Genomic DNA, 22,254 nt, shown 5'->3' on the forward strand with positions numbered 1-22,254 from the left:
CCCTCACAGAAACTCCCTGGGGTTGGCATTCTTATCTCCACTTAACGATGAGGACGCTAAGGTTCATCAGAAGAAAAGAACCTGTCTAAAGTCACACATTTACTAAAGGGCAGAACAGGGCTTGGAACCAGATTTGGATTTAAGTTGCCATCCTACCTCCCACAATAATAAATCCTTGCTACTAAACTTAGCAGAGAGTATAAATGATCAGAGACTTCCATTTAACCCCTGAGTTTCCACTGACCTCAAAGTGCATTTTCCTCCATCATTAACATAACTTCAACCTATTAATGTGTAAATAAATGAGTTATCTCAAAATAAGTATCTTGAAAAAGTTATAATACGATTCTACCAAAATTGCTACTGGCAGCCTAAAGACTAAATGCTGGCATTTCTCTGAAGTAATAGGTAAAAGGAATGAATATTTAAGACCGCTCTGTCAGAACAAGTTGTATACAAATCCCCTGGCAGTGATATTTCAAAATAGCAAAAAGAGATTTGTGAGCACCTGTCAATGTGTGACACGCCTAAAGCTCTCCAATTGCTCAGAGGAATATTCCTGTGTCATTATTAGACACTAATAGTTATTAAGCACTCCCATGGCTTGGAGGCAAGAACAGAAGGCCTTTAGGAAGAAATTGGTTTTTTTCATCTTCACAACTCGGAAGGAGAGAGGCCAAGATGGTAGAGGCAACTTACTGGTGGAAAATCTGAAAAGTCACCAGGTCTCACCCCTGTATGATCTGCATTCTTCAGGCCAGCTTTCTCAACTCCAGCTTGTGTCTCCTAATTCCTGCTGGACAGGTCACAGGTAGCTCTTGCAAGCAAATTAACTTTGAGGCAATACTTTTTCAGCATCTAGCCAAGAGTCTTGCATCAAAAAGATTCCTGTAAATGTATGTGATTGTTTGTTTTTTACACTTTCTCATTTTTATCACTTTCCTTGAGGACCTTATGCCACACAGGCATCTTTCTGGGGGAACAGATGATTGTCCCTAACCAAAAGACCAGATGATGTCAAGGAGACACACTCCTCACATAAAATTTTCTAACAGTACAGCCAAGGGAGCCCGGCACACAGTAAAGAACGCATCTCCTGGTGATACAAGATTTTGCTAAGTTGCATACTTTGGTGAAAAGCCCTCAGGAACACAAAGCTGTCTCAGACTCAAGAATACCTCATATATGCAATCAAATATGGAAATGAAATAATATATGTAAAAGTGCTTTGTAGGGGGCGCCTGGGTGGCTCAGTGGGTTAGGCCGCTGCCTTCGGCTCAGGTCATGGTCTCAGGGTCCTGGGATCGAGTCCCGCATCGGGCTCTCTGCTCAGCGGGGAGCCTGCTTCCCCCTCTGCCTCTCTGTCTGCTGTGATCTCTCTCTGTCAAATAAATAAATAAAATCTTTAAAAAAAAAAAAGTGCTTTGTAAACTACGAACAGCCAAGGGCCAATAAATTCCTCCTATTATGACGTGACTATTACAAAGGCACAGATCTGAGGAATAGGTAGTTGTATGGTTTGAAAAGACCTGGTCTGGACAGAAGTGAACTTCAGTAACAGGAAGGAAAGAAGGGAGAACTTTCAGAGGATATAAGAGAAAGGCTAAGCAACAAAGCAATAAATGGCCGGGGGGGGGGGTAGAGAGCTCCAAATTAGCAAACTCCCACTCATTTCAAAAGACATGTCTTCCATGTCAGGCATGCGTCTATGTCTTGGGATATATGGCCAAAGAAAGCCAATACTAATACAGCCAAAGATCCCTGTACTTTGCGGAGGTCTACATTCTTACTCAGGGAGAAAGTCAATGAACAATACACATTTAGCAAATTCTAGTATGTTAGAAGACACATGCAGGGAAGCAGGCTAAGAAGGATGGACAGTATAGAGGGTTTCCAATATTTTAAGCTTAAAAGATGAGCCAAAGAACAGCAAGAGGTCTAATTTCGAATGGTGTTGCTCAAGAACGACATCCAATTACAGGAAAAATGAGGAAAATGATACTCTGTATGAATTAAATTTGCATAAAATTTGATAAATACAAATTGCCGAGGAACATATAGCTCATTTTCAAATTTATTCTCCTTCCCCCCGTTCAAAATTATTGACAAAAATGTACTACCTAGGATATTTACAGAGGAGGATATTATAAAAGACTTAACCAGAAGCAGAGCAAAGGGAATTCTAAGAGACAAGAGCAAAGCAAAGGACCACAAGAGTAGCTGCAAATCAGCACCTCAGGAAGGGGCTAATTCATCAGGACTTTGGTACTCAGTTTTGTTCTTAGGAAAAGCTGGCTCTAGGTCAAGGATTATATACAGGTTTCATTTCTGGTACCAACCCCAAACAATTGGCCGAGTGTCCCTGCACCACTACATTGATGAAGACTTCTGGGTCCTGTTGAAAATGAATTCCATGTTTCTTCCACAGGCTCAAGACAGAGTGTGGGCATGCAAGCCCCGCACTGGCCTTTCCTTCCCTAAGTAGATCTTGGTGTTTTTAAAAAAAAAAAAAAAATCAATAAACATTCACCAGCCCCCTACTAAGTGAAAGGTAACATCAAGAACAGTAGAGAATTTGGAAACATAGAGCTTGGTTCAGATCCTAAAGGAGTTTATAATCTAGAAGAAAGTCAAACATATAAAAGATAATATTACAAGGCATCAAATGCCTAAGTTTGTAAGATTTCAGTCCAGAGATTCGCGTGCCATTGGCGTGCCAAGAAATTGCTATAGCAAGAGATAGCCAAGAAAGGCCTAATGGAGGACAAAGACTCTGAACTGGGCTTGAAGAATGCACATCGCTGAAATAACTAGAAAGAGGAAGGGCTACTCCCAGCAAAGCTGGACCAAAAAGAAGTAGTAGGATGGGGGTGCTTGGGTGGCTCAGTGGGTTAAAGCCTCTGCCTTCGGCTCAGGTCATGATCCCAGGGTCCTGGGATCGAGCCCCGCATCGTGCTCTCTGCTCAGCAGGGAGCCTGCTTCCTCCTCCCTCTCTCTCTGCCTGCCACTCTGCCTACTTGTGATCTCTGCCTGTCAAATAAATAAATTAAAAAAAAAAAAAAAAAGAAGTAGTAGGATGTGTTCAGGAATGAGAACAGGCCAGTGTGGTAACCAGAGCACAGCACCTGCACCAGATCATAGATGGATGCCTCATGTATCACTCGGTATTCTCTGGAGAAACAGAACCACTAAGAGATTTTACACACACACACACACACCAGACAGAGATATTTATCATAAGGAATTGGTTCATGCAATTATGAGGGCTGAGAAGCTTCACAATCAGTCAGCAAGTCAGCACTGTCAGCAAGCAGGAGAGCCAATAATATAGCTCAAGTTCAAGTCCAAGTTTGAGTCTAAAGGCAGAGAAGATTGACAGCCTAGCTCAAAGACAGGCAGGTAAAGAGTGTGAATTCTTCCTTACTCGGTCTTTTTGTTCAATTCAGGTCTTCAACAGATTGAATGAGATCCACCCACAATGACAAAGGCAATCTATTTTACTCAGTATACCACTTCAAATGTTAATCTCATCTAGAAACACCCTCACAGACATGCCCAGAATACTGTTTAACCAAATATCTGGGCCGGTCAAGTTGGCACATAAAATTAATCATCCCACTTTGAGTTGAATCATTACCAGTAGATTACAAAGGACCATGATCAGTGACATGGGCAAAGCTGTACTTTATAAAATCAAACTGGAAATGGAGTAGAGAAAGAAAAACTGGAAACACAAACAAGATAAAAAATAAAATAATTGATCGTGTGATAGTAAGAGGTAGATCATCAACAAACACACACATGCAGAATTCGATTTGATATAAGGTATTCTGCTACATGATTAAAATGCAGAGTTACTCTTAAGTGCCACCCAATGGTTTAATTTGAGTTCTGGATCCAAATATAGACCTCTCCAACAGGAAATGGAGAAGCAAGCCTAAGGTCCCAAAGTTCAGCAAGGAAGATGCAGATTTATAAATTATCCACGTAAGGAAGACAGCCCAGTTGAGAGTTTGCCCCAGGCAAGCCTATATGGACAAGCTCTGAAGACAGCTGGGCTTGAGTCAGGAAGCCTCACCAAACCTACTCATTTTGTGATTCACTATAAAGGAATGACCACTCCTCAGTGACAGACTAACCCTAGAACATTATCAAGAGGTAGGATTACTTTAAGGGAAGAAAAGGGAGGCAGCAACACAACCAGGCCCCAGACCTAAACACAAGTTACAAGCAGATTCATCCAGAGCTCCAGGATCTGCCTCTCAAATAGGACATGCAAGGTCCTGAACGGTCACACAGTGGAGAAGTACCAGGAGAAAACTCAGAAAAGGTCAAACTTAATCAAGCTGATAAGAAATTTGCATTAACCATTAAGTGTTTAACACAACTCAGGTAAATAGTGTTCTCTGAGGCAAATCAGGGCCAACAAGTCCCATTGCCAGATTTTTTCACATGCGTTTAAATGACTACATCTTGCTTAAAATAAGCGAAATGTCAACATTTTGTAATACACACAAATAGGAGAGATTTTAAACACTCAACTTAAAAAACTGACTTCATGTTACAGAATAGACAGTAAGCAAGAATACATTAGACAAGCTGTATCTCCCCACAAAAAGATCAAAATAAGGGACGCCTGGGTGGCTCAGTTGGTTAAGCAGCTGCCTTCGGCTCAGGTCATGGTCCCAGGGTCCTGGGATCGAGTCCCACATCGGGCTCCTTGCTCAGCAGGGAGCCTGCTTCCCCCTCTGCCTCTGCCTGCCATTCTGTCTGCCTGTGCTCGCTCTCTCTCCCTCTCTCTCTCTGATAAATAAATAAAAAATCTTAAAAAAAAAAAAAAAAAGATCAAAATAAGAGCATACACAAACTATAAAGTATTCCATGTCCTAAGAAGTCATTTTTGGTGGGGGTTTTTTTGTTGTTTTGCTTTGTTTTTCCAGATTTTATTTATTTATTTATTTGACACAGAGAGAGAGATCACAAGTAGGCAGAGAGGCTGGCCGGGGAGGGGGGTGGGGGCGGGGGGAAGCAGGCTCCTTGCTGAGCCAAGAGCCAGATGAGGGGCTCTATCCCAGGACCCTGGGATCATGACCTGAGCTGAAGGCAGAGGCTTTAACCCACTGAGCCACCCAGGCGCCCCCTAAAGGCATTTATAAAATACAACTTATATCACCATATACTTACACATGAATACACGTATGTGTATATATATATAAACATATGTGTGTACATACAGATGTATTTTTTTCTATACTCATTTTGATACATTACAAAGAGAATCCTAAAATGGATGAACTCCAGATACAAATTGCATGAACACAAACCAAACAGAAAACACTCTTTTTGGGGAATGACACATAATCCTCTCATTTAATGGTTATGAACAAAGCTTGGACTCAACAAAAATATTAATCTATTCTCTAAGATAGTCAATAAAAACTTTGCCACATGAATTCCTGAAATGTTTGTGCTTCGATGACCCTGAATCATGAAACTTAGCCAAAGCATCTTATTTCACATTTTCGCACACATTTTACAAAAGTAAAATCCACTCCTGGTACTTTCTATAAACCTGAAGATCTTAAAATTGATCCATTACCAGTATTTCAACAAAGGTAAATTAACGATACAAGAAGAGCTAAAATACAATCACTCTGTTATTCTGCAAAACCTAGTGGATTCTCTGAACTCCTTAAAGGCATGTCCTAGAATAATGTTCTTAAGAAATGTTTGGGGAAAAAAAAAAACTAATTAGCAGCTCATCCACCAACTGCACAGTATTTTTATAGCTGTTATCAATTACTACCTTCTCTTGGGGAAAATATTAAAACCAAAAAGAACCTGAAATGAGGCAATACTCACCTAAAAGCTCAGAGCCTCTGCTACTATGACCTCGTGGTACACTGTCTGATCACATATTAATCGTTTCTATCTTCGGTCTTACACATTAAGAAAAAAGGTACTAATATAATTTTCAATGGTGGAACCTGTTACAGGAAGTATAAATTAGAGAAATTTAATATTTTCTTGTCTTTGGGGTGCCTGGGTGGCTCAGTGGGTTAAGCCGCTGCCTTCGGCTCAGGTCATGATCTCAGGGTCCTGGGATCGAGTCCCGCATCAGGCTCTCTGCTCAGCAGGGAGCCTGCTTCCTCCTCTCTCTCTCTGCCTGCCTCTCTGCCTACTTGTGATCTCTCTCTGTCAAATAAGTAAATAAAATCCTTTAAAAAAAAAAATATTTTCTTGTCTTTGACTTTCACAAAACTTTCCTAGAGAAAACACTCACACAGGCCTACTTTAAGAATGTTCTCTAAAACACTGTTCTTAATATAGAAAAATGGGAAACAACTCAAATTTCCAACAATAAGAAACTGTTTAAATAACCTGTGATGTGGGGCAGGTGCCCCACAGTGGCTCAGTCATTAAGCATCTGCCTTTGGCTTAGGTCATGATCCTGGGATCCTAGGTCCTGGGATGGAGCCCTGCATTGGGCTCCCCGCTTGGCAGGCAGCCTGCTTCTTCTCCCTCTCCCACTGCCCCTGCTTGTGTTCCCTCTCTCGCTGTGTCTCTCTCTGTCAAATGAATAAATAACATCTTTAAAAAAAAAAAAAGGAGGCTTTCATCCTGAGCTTTAAGTAAACAAATAAATAAATAAATCACCTGTGATGTAATATTATAAAGTCAGAATGCTCTGTATGTATGGTCATGGAAACACTCTTAACATCTATTAAGCTAAAAAGAAAAACCAAGTTGAAAGCTGTTTACAATAATATTATAATATGGAGATAAATTTTGAGGAAAAACCATACAGCAGTTTCTCCAGAATATAAGATTACAGTGCACTTTAAATTTCAACGTGACATATTTCTATAATGTTTGAATGCTGAATAATATGTATTATGTGTATAATCAGAAAATTTTTCACTTTAGGTTATTGATCTACTTCAAGGGGAGTAGGAGAAAAACTTAGGATAAAGAGAAAAGGTAGGGTGTTAAAAACTTTTTTTTTTTTTAATGATTTGTTTATTTACTTTAGAAAGAGAGAACATGAGCAGAAGAGGCAGAGGGAGAAAGAATCTGAAACCACTCAGAGAGCAGTGAGCTGAGCCCCACACGGGGCTCTGTCTCATGTGCCCAAGATCACGCCCTGAGCTGAAACCAAGAGTTGGACGTTCAACCAACTGCGACACCCAAAAGCCCCAAAACTTTTCTAGAATTGCTCTAAAATAATATCCATCTCTCCCTCTCTTTTAGAAAAGTTATACTCTTGTTCTTAGAACTTCAGTATTAAGCAATACACATAGATACTGGAAAAGCCCTCTGAGCATCTCCTGTTAGTCACAGCTTCTCAGGATAAAAGTTTAGCCCAAATTTCAGTATTTATCAGATTCAACTGGATTCCTAAACAGTTGCAGACAAACTGCATTAAGTATCTTTAATTCTAATTAAAAGTTATTACAGAATTAACAAAAAAGGTTCAGAGTCTTCAGACTCCAAAGATATTTGAAGGTTTTTCTTCATGGAAATACGAGGAGTTAGAGATAACGACGCTTTTTTTTTTTTTTTAAAGATTTTATTTATTTATTTGGTAGAGAGGCAGTGAGAGAGAACATGAGTGAGGAGAAGGTCAGAGGGAGAAGCAGACTCCCCATGGAGCTGGGAGCCCGATGTGGGACTCGATCCCGGGACTCCAGGATCATGACCTGAGCTGAAGGCAGTCATCAAACCAACTGAGCCACCCAGGCGCCCAGAGATAACTACTCTTGAATCAGCAGCTCCATAACCCATTCAAACACTATAAAAACTAGATAAAAACAGAAAAGAGAATTGTCTAGAAAGGTAGTTCAGAAATAACAAGTATGGGGAAATTTTCCACCTGCCTGGAGCAGGGTATGAACTCGCACTAGAAATTTGTCTCCATAGTCATGGGACCTTGACAAACATGTGAACTCCCATACTTCAATTTCCTCACCCACAAAATGAAAAAACAGGGCAGAAACCATCTCTATAGTCCTTTCAGCTCTAAAATTCTGAAAACACACCCTTACCCTATCCTGGCCAAAGGATTTCTTTTAATTATATACCCGCAGACATCATAGAATACAAGGGTTAGAGTTGTAAGGTACATGGCCAAAAACAGCAGACTTCTGCGTGGCTTCTCTCCATCCCCGAATTCCATTCCCCAAAAACAGCTCCTTCAACTTTTGAAGAGGTTTCTTCTGGTAATTACTTCCACATTGGTAAATCACACACTTATGTTAGTGTTTCCTATTTTTTTTTTAATTTTAGACAACATCAAAAGTTCTTTTCTCAATCTATTGCAGCATTTATTCACCCATCCCATGTCCCCAGGTAAAGCCACACTGTTGGGATGCAAACAACTTAAAAATTACATATACATATATGTATGTACAGATTTACATACTGTCCTGTCCCCAGTGAGGTCATGTTTTGGTTAATAAGTAAGATGTCGTTTCACATCCAAACAATTCACAAAATGTAGTAGGCAAAAAAATAAAAGCTTGGCCTCTGGATTAGAAATCCTGGATTTGGGTCTGAGTCCACCATATACAGGACAAAGAGCAGGAAAACATGAAAATGTGTTAAGAAAGCCTAACTCAAAATTGGATTTGGGAAGCCATGAGAGGAGGGCTCTGATACATGTACCACGTGTGACCACACTTGTGGTCACAGCTTGGGTAGTCCAGAAGGAGGAAGGTTTGCTCTCAGCCCAGCAATACAGTCAATGAGAAGCCACCACCACTTTAAATTCTCATTTTCCTCTAGTGAACTTTTGTTCAAAACAAAACCCCTCCCAACTTCCTCCTTTCCTCTGTAGGAAAAGAGGCTCAGTTGGTTAAGTGTCCACCTCTTGATTTTGGTTCAAGTCATGATCCCAGGGTTCTGAGATCAAGCCCCGAGTTGGGCTCTGTGCTAAGCATGGAACCTGCTTAAGATTCTCCCACTCTCTCTCCCTCCACCCCACCACAGCCTAAAAAAAAAAAGGACATTCTCCTCCTTTGTTCTCTGGACCTGCCTATGGTTCACCATAGTTTGCTTGTCCCAAATTGCAATTTTTCTGCTATTCGCATATAAGCTCAATTTTGCGGGCTGAATAGTTTACATTTTTTCTTTTAAAAGGTTGACATCTCATGGTATCAGAAGTGGGAACTGAAGGAGACCCCCAGAACTATGTGTGGAACACACGTGAGCCCCTTGTACTCTCCACTTCCAAGAGTTGTCTTCTTCCTTTCAATTCAGTAAGTCTCCTCTTGGATTCAATCTCCCTTCATTGGGTTGATCTGATTTTATTCAGGATCTGTTTTCTTTTTTTTTTTTCCTTAAGATTTTATTTATTTGACAGAGAGAAAGAGAGAGAGCAAGCAAGCACACAAGCAGGGGGAGCAGGAGGCAGAGGGAGAAGCAGATACCCTGCTAAGCAGGGAACCCAATGCGGGACTCGATCCCAGGACCCCGAGATCACAACCTGAGCTGAAGGCAGACACTTAACCTACTGACCCATCCAGGTACCACCAGGATCTGTTTTCTTAAAGGCATCTTTTTGATGAGTACTCATTTGTTTTCTGAACCTCTGGCTTTATTTTTTTTTTAAGATTGATTTATTTGAGAAAGAGGGGGAAAGAGAAAGAGAGAGTAGGGGGAGGAGCAGAGGGAGAGAATCTTTCAGACTCCCCACTGAGGGCAGAGCCTGACACAGGTCTCCATCCCATGACCCATGAGATTATGACCTGAGCCAAAACCAAGAGTGGGCCACTTAACCAACTGAACCACCTGGGGCGGGGGGGGGGGGTTCCCTGAACCTCTGGTTTTGAAGTATGGAATCCGAATCCTCTAAATTCTCTTAAGAACTCCTCCTTCTGTGACCCTGATTGGTTTTATGTTCAAAAACTACAGTCCTTCCTCATGAGCATTCTTAACTAAATGGACCAACTTATCCAACAGCCATTATGAGGAACTTTCAACCTCCCCTTACCTGCTTTTTTCACAACCAAATTAAAAGACTGCAGCTCTAAAATTAAATACACTGAATGGAATTCCTATTTTTGTTGGTAACTGGATCCTAAAATCGCCTGTTTACAAATACCATTTCTAAATTAACAGAGGTGAACACAAACAATGAAAAGAGGACAAGAATGCTTCTGAGGCCTTTTTCCCCTCCCCTGTCCTCTTTGTCTCCAGTGCTGGCTTCCCCTTTCCCTTCGGTACTGTCCTTATCTCCTCTATACCCTCCACTTTCCTAATTCCAATCCCTTCATCACTTCCCTATTTCTCCAATCCTCTCCCTACTCCCTCCTCCCACAAACCTATTAATGCCTGATTTAAAATCAGACCCTCTGGGGCTCCAAATGTGAAGCCCTTAATTTCTAATGTTCCCTGGACTAAAGCTGAACTATGAGCCATGGTCAAAGATTTTCCCAAAGTAACCAAGGATCCCCACGGATTTGTTGAGGAATTTCATATGGTCAGACTTAACAACCTGGCTCCTCTGACTTCATCAGCTAAGCGATATGCTTGTCAGTGAAGGCCAAACCCAAAACTGGATGAATCTGCCAAGTGGAATGATCCCTAAAAGACTTTAGAATTACAACCTGGGGACAGAGAAACCCCCCACTGCCTAATTGTCAGGGAACAACCAAACTACTTCATTTGGACGTTACTAGGACTTTCCTAAGTCAATTGGAATAAGATCCAGGCTTATATCCAGAAGTCCAATGAGCCCACACATGATTACAGCTAACTCCAAATTGTTTTTAAAGAAAATTCTGATCTTTCTTTGGATGTTAAATCCACTCAGGTAGGCTTTAACTCTGTTCATTAATAGGCTGAACTGGGATGTTTCTCTTCTACTAAAAGGACAAGGATGAAATGGAAATCTGTATCAACTCCAGATTTAGGAAATTTAGTGATCTAGCTCCCATGCCCAAGATGATTCAACTAAAAAGAAAAACCACTGAAACCCTTATTTTTCAACCCCAACAAATGGAGGCCTCTAAACAAAACCAAAAGCTTCCTGATCTCTACCATTATTCCAAAAAGCCAGGACACTACAGAAAAGACTGCTAGAAACTTAAATGTTGTAGGTGCATTTGCCCTCTAACCACCCTTTCCAATGTCCTCCTAATCCCAAATGACAGGACTCCAGGAACTCTAAGGGCTTTTACCAATCCTTCCCCTTCGTCAACTTAGAGAAACCACTCTCCAGATTCAGAACCAATCTTTCTCTGTCCTTCCCAACAGGAGAGCTACACTCTTAGTGCTCATCCCATTAAACAGCCCCTGCCTCCAAGTACTAAAGGAGTTCAAACAGTCGGGCTCTCTAGTAAGCCTCAACAGGTTCCTATCTCTACCCCTAACCCTTTGCTTAGACCCTTTAAGGGACCCTTTTCTCTCTAAGAGCCACCCTTTTCTCCTTAGTTCCCCCACCACGACTCATTCTTTGAGCCAAGGTTTCTTAGAAAAATGTGCTGGAATTTCTTTCTCCTGAAAAAGGGAAACATTTCTAGAATTTGGAAACAGCGACCAAAATAGCCAACAAAGTGACTCAAATGACCCTTTAACATCTTTTATTTGCTCCAGGCTGGCAGCATTGGGGCTAATACCATGACACTATCTGTCCCTATTAGATCAGCTACCATCTACCTTTTAGACAAAATCCTCTACTACTAAGGATTAAGATCCAAACAGATCCCCCAAAACCCCTCCCCTGAATTAATCAAAACCACATAAATAAAGAGAACCTTCAAGGCATTAACTCAATAATAGAAGACTACATATAAGGCCCAGGGTCTCATTATCCCTTATACCGTCCCTGCAATACTCCTATTTTACGTGGGAAGGAAGTAAATGGCCACAATGAAAGCTTGTCCATGACCTTCGAGCCATGCTGTCACATGTTGCCCCTACTCCCCATGCTTTATTAGCCCCCACCCTTACTGAGGGCAAATTTTTTTTTGACTAATATATGGAGTGCTTTTTCTAATACCCCAATAGATAAAATAGGTCAACCCCTTCCCCCCACCTTACTTGGGAAGGAGAGCAAAACACCTGGATAGCAATGCCCCAGGATTTCACTGAAAGCCCTTATTTCTTACAAGCTTTAAGGCCTGACCTAGATGATATCAAGTTCCCTAGAGTCTCCACTTTAATACAGTATGTGAATGACTTACTTCTCTGCTCCCCTTCTCAAGCCTCCTCGCAAGAAGATGGCATCCCTTTGCTAAAACTCCTTGCCAGGAAGAGACACCAATTCTCTAAGAAAAAAATTACAATTTGTACAAATGCAAGTACAATATTCGGAAGATCTAACCTGAGAACAAAGACTGCATCTAGAGCCAATGGCTTTTTGGCACCCTGAACTTGCCAAAGCCCCAAATCAAACATCAGCAGCCAGACAGCTACTACAGCAACTGGATCCCAAACTTGACCCCATGGCCCAACCCTTACACACCTTGTTAAAAACTACTAAACCTGGCCCTATCATCTGAAAGATCCAGATAACATGACTTTTTAACACTTAAAGTCAAAATAATAATAATAATTTTTAAAATCCAGCCCTTGAACACCCCAATTATCAACTCCCCTTCTTCCTTTCTGTATATGAAAAAGAAGGGAAAACCCTTGGAGCACTCACCTGAAACGTGGGGATGACCACCGGCCCATAGGATATGAGAGCCAACAACTAGACCCTGTAGCCTGTGGTAAACCCCATGCCTCAGAGCTACGCCTGCTACTACCCTTCTTATAAAGGCCACCAAGGAAATGGTCCTGGGATACCCTCTGACCATCTTTGTGCCACATGCAGTTGAACTCTTAGTTCTCATCATAACCCCTTTTGGTAAGCTGTCTCATTTCCTGTGAAATGCCCCCCTCAAGCATCCCTTAGAGCACAGTAATAATTCACCAGAGTAACCTTAGCCGTTATACAACCATAGACAGACCTTTGGAGTAGCCCACCACTTTGAAATGTCATGGCAACAACGTGGGCCTCCTTGATTCCGGCAGAGACAAAATTAAAAACAGACTGTTTTTCCCCAAGAAATCATTGGATACCATGCACTTACCTGCTGTTTTGGTTATGACTACGAGCCCAGGGCATTCTAAGCTTGACTCTCAGAAAGCTAAAGGATAGCACCTTACTATTATTTCTGCAAAGTATGGTGACCTCCAAAGATCCAAAAGGCACACCTCTGTTGTGGTCCAAAGGAACTCACCTCCAGAATATAATGTGGAGATACTGACTAGAGACACCCAACAATCAGTACCAGAAAGGAAAGATAATATTGGCAATCAGATGGTTGTCTGAAGCATACCAAGAGAAACCTCTTGTTTGGACCACAAAAGAAGCCGGTCCTACCAGAAATTCTAAAACTCCCACTTTTCACCACTGTACATGCATTAAACCACTGGCCTATAAATAAAATGATAATGTTTATGAATCAGTACTGGTAGGGAAATATTAACAAGGCTCCAGAAAGTACTTAACTTGTCCCACCCGCCCAATAGAAAATCCTGGGAAACCTGTCTGCACAGCTCCTGGGCACTTTAAATTGCCTGAAGAATCATTCAAGTTTGGAAAATGGACTCTATTCAGCTTCTCCCATCTCATCAATATACATAAGTTTTGGTAACCATCTGTATGTATCCTTTTCCACTGGGTCAAAGCCTTTCCAGGAAGACAAGCTACTGCCTCTTCAGAAGCTAAAATCCTACTGGAAAAGATCATCCACATATAGCAAACCCCTCTTGATCTCCGCAGCAAAAAGGGAGCCCATTCTACTGGCCAAATATTATGGCAAGTCTGTGCTATTTAGCCAGTTTTATAGCATTTTCACTGTGCTTATCATCCTCGGTCTTCAGGATAAGTCAAATGAACCAACAACAGACATCAAAACTCAACTGGCAGGCACCTGCCTGGGTGGCTCAGTCAGTTATGCGTTTGTCTTCGGCTCAGATCATGATCCAGAATCCTGGGATCAAGCTCCATGTCAGGCTCCCTGCTCACCAGGGAGTTTTCTTTTCCCTCTACCCCACCCCCTTGCTTGCTTGTGATCTTCTGTCACTTTTTTCTTTTCTAATAAAGAAAGAAAATCTTTAAAAAACAAAAACAAAAACAAAAACAAAAAAACCACCCTCAACTGGAAAAATTTGTGGCAACTCTCCAAACACCTTGCTGGTTGATTCTTCTAAATCTCAGATCCAACCCCTTCGGAATTCATAAACTCTCACCCTTTGAGAAATTTCCAGAGGCCCTGTAAATCTAGCTTCCACCTCTTTTTACCTGCACTTAATAAATGGAGATACACTTCAGTATTACAAATGTTTAATTATATGCCTTGAAAATAATCACGCTCTGGTAGAGCAATCTTTTCACAGTGCACTCCCAGGAGATGAAGACCTCAAACACCACACCCTGCAAACTGGGAATTTTGTTTATTGGAAAAGACCTCTCCAAAAAGATTCTTTTCAACCATGCTGGAGAGGCCCTGATCAAGTGTTACTGACCAATCCTTGTGCAGCCAAAATCCAAAGAGTGGCCTCTTGGATCTGTGTGTCTCATATAAAGAAAGCCCCCAAACCTGGATGGACCTGTACACCAACTGGGTGACCTCAAATTGAAGATTTCCAGGAACTGAAGCACACAACAGCTGAAGCAGACAGCTTTCCCCGAGATGATGGGATCAGGAAAATATTCTTTCTGCTTTTTCTGCCACTGCTTCCTCCTTCTCTCTCCTGGAGAGACAATGCCCTCCTTCACATTTCCCAGTTCCTCACAAAAGGGGGAAACGTTTCTAATTGTTCAGATTCTGTTGGATCTGCACATATAGTCCTGACCCTGTAGTCTTCCTCATAATCTTCTCCTTCATCTCCACTGCAACCACTAACTCTCGCAGCACCTCTCCGGTTTCTAGGTTTGATTCAGGTTTTCCTGTCCCTGTCTCTCCCCTGAAGTAACTCTCAATACAACTAATGGTACCCATATGGTTGCCCATTCTCACTTCTACCTTAGGTCTGCTTGCCTTAGGAGAACAACCCCTCTCTATATGGTCTTTGAGAACAAAGTCCACAGAACAAGAGGATTTCTCCCTAACTATTCCTCAAACACCACTGACCCTTTCAAGCCAACAGTCATTTCTGATTGTTCAGATTCTGTTGGATCTGCACATATAGTCCTGATTAAACCCCAATTAACAGCACTACTAGTAATCAAACCCTAGCACAAATCCTATAGGCACCACCTGATTTTACCTTTGTGGAAAACAGGCCTCTCGATGGGCCTATGAATGTTTAAGCAGCTGGCAGACTGGAGGCCAATGCTTGCTAGAATTTCTAACTGTCTCTGTGCACAACCACAATTAATCTGAAGCCTCTCATTGGTCTTCCCCATTAAATCTTCACCACTGCCTTACTCCCAGGAAGTACATAGGACTTTGGATTTGCCTCTGTTGGAAGGGCATTATCTAGGCTACAGGCACTCAAACCAGTGAAAAAATATGAAAGCAAGCATCTGACACACATGAATAAATTCCTCTGGAGAAACAGAAACCCAAATACATACAATTAAAGAACAAGCATATTGGCTACAACAAATTCCACATCACGATCCATGGTCCCTTGATCTCTTTGGCTAATTACCTTCGGCTTTAGGGTCTTGGTTTAGGACCATTATACAATTGGGGTCATTACTCTGCTCATCTCATTTTATATAATAATCTTTAAGCTTTGTACTTGGTGCCTATAAGCCTTTGTAGAAACAACGTACCCAGTAAGGCAATGCTGACTGACTCAATGCATCAAGATCATCTTCAATGCTTACAACCTTAGTAAGATACAGGCTTTACATGGGAAATGCCTGACAGCTTTCCCTTGTTACTCAAGTGTGGCCTCAACAGTTCCCAATCTGGAATCCACTTCGTTTGACATGGGACATGACCAGGAAAGGTATAGAAATGTTTCAAGGTACAGAAATGTTTCTAATAAGGAACAGATGACCCAGCTCTTGATCAGTGATGCTCTTAAAGAAAGATCGTGACCAAAAGGGGGAAATGTGAAAATGCGTTAAAAAAAAAACCTAACACAGGGACGCCTGGGTGGCTCAGTTGGTTAAGCAGCTGCCTTCGGCTCAGGTCATGATCCCAGCGTCCTGGGATCGAGTCCCACATCGGGCTCCTTGCTCGGCAGGGAGCCTGCTTCTCCCTCTGCCTCTGCCTGCCTCTCTGTCTGCCTGTGCTCGCTCTCTCTCCCTCTCTCTCTGTCAAATAAATAAATAAAATCTTAAAAAAAAAAAAACCTAACACAAAACTGGAGTTGGGAAGCCATGAAAGGAGGGCTCTAACACCCATACCACTCGTGGTCACAGCCTGCACAATCCAGAAGGAAGATTTCCTCTCGGTCCAGCAACAGCAAGCTGCCCTCACCAGCAGCCAGTGAGAAGTCACCACCACCTAGAACTCTCATTTTTCCTCCAAAGAACTTTTGTCCAAAACAAATCCCTCCCAACTTCCTCATCCTTCTATAAAAGGACACCTTCCTTTGTTCTCCCAAATTGCCTTTGGTTCGCTATCATTTGCCTGTCCTGAACTTCAGTTCCTCTGCATAAAGTCAATTTTGCTGGCTGAAATACTTACCATTTCCTTTTTTTAAGCCTTTTCCTTTTAAAAGGTTGACAGACATATGTACCTAAAAGTTTCTTAATTTCTCTGAATCTCATCCGTTTTCCTATGCAGTCTAAATATAACAGCACTCACTACAAAACAGTTAAATCACAAAGCACAAATGCAGTACCTATATAAGCACTTTGCTGATCATGAAGCTCTACAGAAAGGTTACTTTCAGTATTTGTCTTTACTAAGAGATCAGATCCCTATAAATGATATCCCTGACGTTACTGGGCTGAGTAGGAAGTCGCTGAGAGAGAGTGAAATAGATAGAAATTGGGTTCCAAGGCCAGAATCTGAGTGCCCAGTTCTTCAAAGGGCCCATGGATTGCCCTATGAAACATGTGTACACAGAATAAAGATCAAACACCTAAACGTGGATCTGAGAAAGCAATTTTGTTTTATATTGGCAGGAAGAGGAAGCTTCCTTATCAAAATTTTATTTTAGGTAATCCGAGAACAAAATTTCAAAAGTCACTCCTCAGGCAACCCTTGTTTCTTCTCACTTGTGCCTCTCTATTTCTACATAATTTGTTTGCACATCTGCTTTTTGATTTGCAGGCATTACCTACTGGCTTCCTACGAACTGTGTAGAGAAAGTGTACAGAGCCAAACTTGGGATGTTATCATGCAAAACTGCCCAGTGATGCATTATTCCCAACAGTCCTTTGATTTCTAGTCTTTTACAAGCAATATGACGTATACCGTCTCTGTGTAGAGGCAAGAAGGAAGCCAGCTGGGCAACTGGGCCTAAACTATGAGACCACTCTAAACCTGTCTCTGAATCTAGTTCACTGAAGCTGGGTTTCTTTTGCCCTTTTCACCCAACCCACACAATTTAATCCTGTTCCGAAAGCGATAGGACAAGCGAAAAATGGGACCCCAAACTTAATGCATTTCAAGATAAGCACAGGCACAATTCTTATGAGCTCCGTACAAAGGGATTAACTGCGGCTAAAAGAAACCAGCTTTTAATTATCTGAAAAGTTATCTAAAGCCAACAAGTATGCAGCATTAAAATTTATGGACTGGATCTCCTGCATAATGTCTGTCCGGAGGTGAAACACTAATGTTCTCCAAATGTAGACTTCAGATGGGGTATGATAGGTTTGGGCAGGGACAACAGCCTGTCTAGTGCCAGGTGTACAAGTGAACTTGAGGTCAGGCAGGTGACCCCACCAAGCAGGCATGGTGCATTAAGGAGAGGAAATCTTTTCTGTCATTAATCAACAGGATAAAGGTGATTAAGCAGGAATTATTTTTCAGTGACCTACATAATTTCATCAGGGCTGCTGTGGCTATTAACAGAGAGCAGATGACTTCCTAATAAGATGAATTTGATAGCAGAGCCCTTCTAGAGAAGCCTGCGATTGGGCCCAGTCCGTAGGCTTACTACTACTCCTCGGGGTTCTCTCCTGTTTGGGGTTCCTTCCTCCAACCGGGATATTTCCCGTCACTGGACGGCGGAGGCTGCAGCCCTCGATGAATGGTGGAAGATGGATCAATTAAGACTCGATGGGATCCAGGTAGATGAAACAAAGCTCACGTGATTCCCAAAGTTCCAAGCAAACAAGACTACACCTGCCACCAACACCTCTCCCTGGCCGAGCTTGAACTAGGACCACAGCTAGTTCCATTCCCCAGCAGAAACAGGGTTAACAAGGAAGCTTTGTTGGAGTCAGGGCGGGGGAAAGACGGACATACACGCAGGCACACCGTCAATAACAACCACCAGGACTTGAACGCGGTTTCATTACAGACCTTATGAAATTGAGCAACAGCCACCCAACGAGTCCGCCCTTACACCAGGAGAGTACTGCAAACCTCAGAGTGGCCTCACCTCCGTCTCCTGGGTAAGGGCGAGGTGGCTTGGAGAGGAAAACTGAGCCCTAGATCTCTCCGCTTCTGGCGTCCCTCCTGTAGGACCCCCCGCTCTCTGGCCTCAGGGCCCCAGGAACGAGGTGGAGAGTCCCGCTGACATCTTTCTCCGTCAAAACAAGCCGGCTCTCTCTCCCCCGGGGTCAGTCACCGAGTAACGCCCGGTCCCGCAGCTCTGGCAGCCGCCGTGCTGCGACCCCACGCAGCGATCTTGTTGGTGATATTCCCAGCGCAACCCCCATCCCAATACCTGCCCCTCCAGCCCAGTCGGGAGGAATGCAAGGAAAGGACCCGTCTGCTCTTCCCCTCCCTTAAGCCCCTAAAATAAAAGAATCCCTCAAGCGCAAAGCAGGATGCCACGTACCTGTCCGCGGACCCGGCTGCTCCTCCCTCCAAATGCGGGACTCTCCGGACAAGTATCCCCAAACAGCCGGGAAAGTTTGTGCCGCAGTCCTGGGGACGCGGGCCCTCGAGCCGCCACCCGCGCCGGGCACCGGGTGGTGTGGGGAGCCGGCTCCTCCCCGCCCGGCTCCAACTCCACAAACAGCCAGGCCCCAGGAAGAGAGTAGGAGGAGGGAGAAGGTTGGAGCGCAACTTTTCGACCGTGCGTCAGCGGGTGGCAGAGCCGCGCGGCTCGGGGACTCGGCACCACTCCCCCCTCCCGACTCTGCCCGCGGGAGCGCGGACCGGGCGAGCCGGGGAGGGGCGGGGCCCAACCTGCGCGGCGGCCCAGGGGAGCGCGCGGCCCGGCCCTGGCCAGGCCGCCGCCAGCCCCGCCCCCGCCCCCGCCCCTGCCCCGGGGACGCGCGGCCGCCAGGTGCGCGGGGGCTCAGGCTCCGCCGCGCGGCCGCCTGGCTCTGGTTTCCAGGGTGAAGGGGGAGGAGCTTCGGAGGGAAACTTTCCACCGAAACTTAACCCCGCGGCGTGAAGGACACCCCGCCTTTGGGGGCTCGTCTTTGGCCGCAACTGTACCCCTTCGCGCACAGCCGCGCTCACACTCCCCAACCAAACGAGAACATAAATCGGCACTTAAGAACTCGGGTCCTGTGGAGTGGAGGAAGTCGCGACTCCAGCCGTCACGGACGTTTTCGATGTCTCTCTTCCCAGAGGTCTCACGGCGGCCGGCGGCACCCTCTCCCCACTCCAGTTTCTCCCCACTCCAGCCTTTCTTTTTTTTTTTTTTTTTAAGATTTTATTTATTTATTTGACAGAGAGAGATTACAAGTAGGCAGAGAGGCAGGCAGAGAGAGAGAGGAGGAAGCAGGCTCCCTGCTGAGCAGAGAGCCCGATGCGGGACTCGATCCCAGGACACTGAGATCATGACCTGAGCCGAAGGCAGCAGCTTAACCCACTGAGCCACCCAGGCACCCTCCAGCCTTTCTTTTTGTCCCTGAGGTTTGAATTTTATAAAATGCTAATACTGTCCCAAGAGACCTGAATCAAATGATGGGACCATTCCCCTGTTACTCTACAGGCATATTCTACTGAAGTGGGCAGGGGGAGATTTGCCCTGGGCAGACATAATGAATGTATCAGGGTTTGGGGGAGCGGGGCAAGGTGGGGAGGTGGGTTGTGAGGGGGGTGTTGCTTTTTTTTTTTTTTTTTTAAGATGAGTCAGTATTGTTGCAGTTGTGAGTATATGTGTGCGTGACACATGTTCACAGTGAAACACCCCCACCCCCCCTCACCATGAGGGCTTCTTAATTTGGACAGTTCTACAGCAAAAAGGAACCATCCCCAACTCAGGACTCCCCGGAAAATGGGACAGAAGGTTCAGAACCCATTCCCCATCCCCCTCCTTTACTGCATCCCCACCCCTACCACTGGGTTGGGTTAGAAGGGTTAGTCTTTGGCATTGCCTGAGTCTCAACAGCCTTCCCAGAGCCCAGACCTCCACCCCGGACAGCCCAGCCCCTCCTTTGCCAGCTGCCCTTCATTAGACACTTGGGTCTGTGCCCACTGCCAAACTGGGAAGGGCCGCCTTCCCCATTCCTCCATCTCCCACACCTCCCTGCGTGCTTGGGCAGCATAGTCAATGCTTTGCTTTCTGGACTTTAAAGCCAGGAGAAGGAATCAAATTCTTGGGCAGAGGCTTTCTTGGCATTTTCAGAGCCCTGTGGTTGGCGTGGTTGAAACTTGAGGTAAGCCCAAACCTGAGCAGGTTGGGCCACACCAGGGCTTACAAAGGCGGATGTGGAGATATTTTCCACCTCAGCAGCATCCTGCTGGCACCTTACCAAACTCTCCTTTGGAGGAAGCATCTTCCTCCCATCATTCTCAATGAATTGCATCCAGAGATAACTAAAATCAGGTATATCTGGTTTCAAGTTCTCTCTTGCAGCCATGGTAATGGGATGATGGGAATTTCACACTTCTTTCTAAGACTGTCTACCACTCTGCTGTGGTTCCTGGAGGGCAGCAGGAACAAGGGTTGAACGTGCTGCGATTCCTCTCAATTTTCACCACCTGTAACAAGAGCAGACAGGTTCTCTTAAGTAAAAGCTGGGGAAGGACAAGAGAAGCAGAAAGTAGAAAAGAGTAAAGTTCTGCATAGCAGGTACCCTTGTCCTGCTCTCATGATTGCAACATGGGGGGATCCTTCACTTATGCAACCACTATTTAGTGCTTTTGGCATGCTAGACATTCTTCTAGGTGCTGGGGTCACAGGCGAGAACCAACACATAAAAATTCTAGGCATAATGGAGCTTACCTTCCAGATGGGAGAGACAGATGATAAACTTGTGGACTGACAAATGATTAGAAATGCTAGGGGAGAAAAATTAGGCAGGGAGGAGACAAAAGTAGTAGGACAGGTGCTCTTTTAAATAAGATGATCAAGGAACACCTCTGGAGGAGGTGACATTAAGCAAAGGCCTGGAGGAGGTTAAGGAGCAAGATATTCCAACAGGCAACTTTCAAAACAGAAAGCACAGCAAGTACAAAAACCCTGAGGCAGGAATATGCCCGAGTGCACCAAGAACAGCCAAGAGACCAGAATGGCAGAATGGAGAAGGTAAAGACAGGGAAGAGGAAGGGGGGAGGGGTACAATTCTGGTAAAGCTTTTACTCTGAGTGAGTTGGGGGCCATTAGAGGCTTTAGGGTAGAAAAGTGAGGTCTTCTGACACACAGCACCATTTTGACTGCTAGGCTGAGTATAGACAGTAGTGAGTAGCAGAGACCAATTAGAAGGCTATTGAAATAATCCAAGAGCAAGAGGATGGGACTTTGACCCAGAAGATAGGGATGGAGGAGATAAACTGACAGGGACTCCTCACAGATTGAATGTGAAGTATGAAGAAAGGAAGACTCTGAGGTTTTTGGCCTGAGCAGCTGGAAGTATGGAATGCTGGAGCAAAGGAGAAGACTTCTAAAAAAGCAGGTTGGGGGTAAAAATCAAGAAGGCCAAAGGGAAAACAGGAAAGGACACATAATTTGAACAATTCTCAGTTCCCTCAGTTTATAGATAAAGAAAATACCTACTTCATTAGGGTTGTTTTAAGGATAGCAGTGAATTAATGCAGTGAAACATCTAGCCCAGTACCTGATAAATGGTGAGCAGCTAAGAATGTTAATTTCCGGGCACCTGAGTGGCTCAGTGGGTTAAGCCGCTGTCTTCGGCTCAGGTCATGATCCCAGGGTCCTGGGATCGAGTCCCGCATCGGGGTCTCTGCTGAGCAGAGAGCCTGCTTTCCTCTCTCTCTC

The 22,254-nt window shown here is 44.0% G+C and overlaps 1 protein-coding gene across 1 annotated transcript in view; it reads right to left on the bottom strand.

The window, feature by feature from the left end:
• The window catches only part of FHIP1A (FHF complex subunit HOOK interacting protein 1A), a 243,087-nt gene extending 223,883 nt beyond the window's left edge, over positions 1-19,204 (bottom strand). Inside the window, exon 1 of the mRNA XM_044224871.1 lies at positions 18,916-19,204. The gene's annotated coding sequence lies outside the window, so the exon portion shown is untranslated. The remainder of the gene's footprint in view (positions 1-18,915) is intronic.
• Between the last annotated feature and the right edge of the window lie 3,050 nt (positions 19,205-22,254).

This window comes from Neovison vison, chromosome 11 (genome assembly GCF_020171115.1).
Source record: "Neovison vison isolate M4711 chromosome 11, ASM_NN_V1, whole genome shotgun sequence".
NCBI lineage: Eukaryota > Metazoa > Chordata > Mammalia > Carnivora > Mustelidae > Neogale > Neogale vison.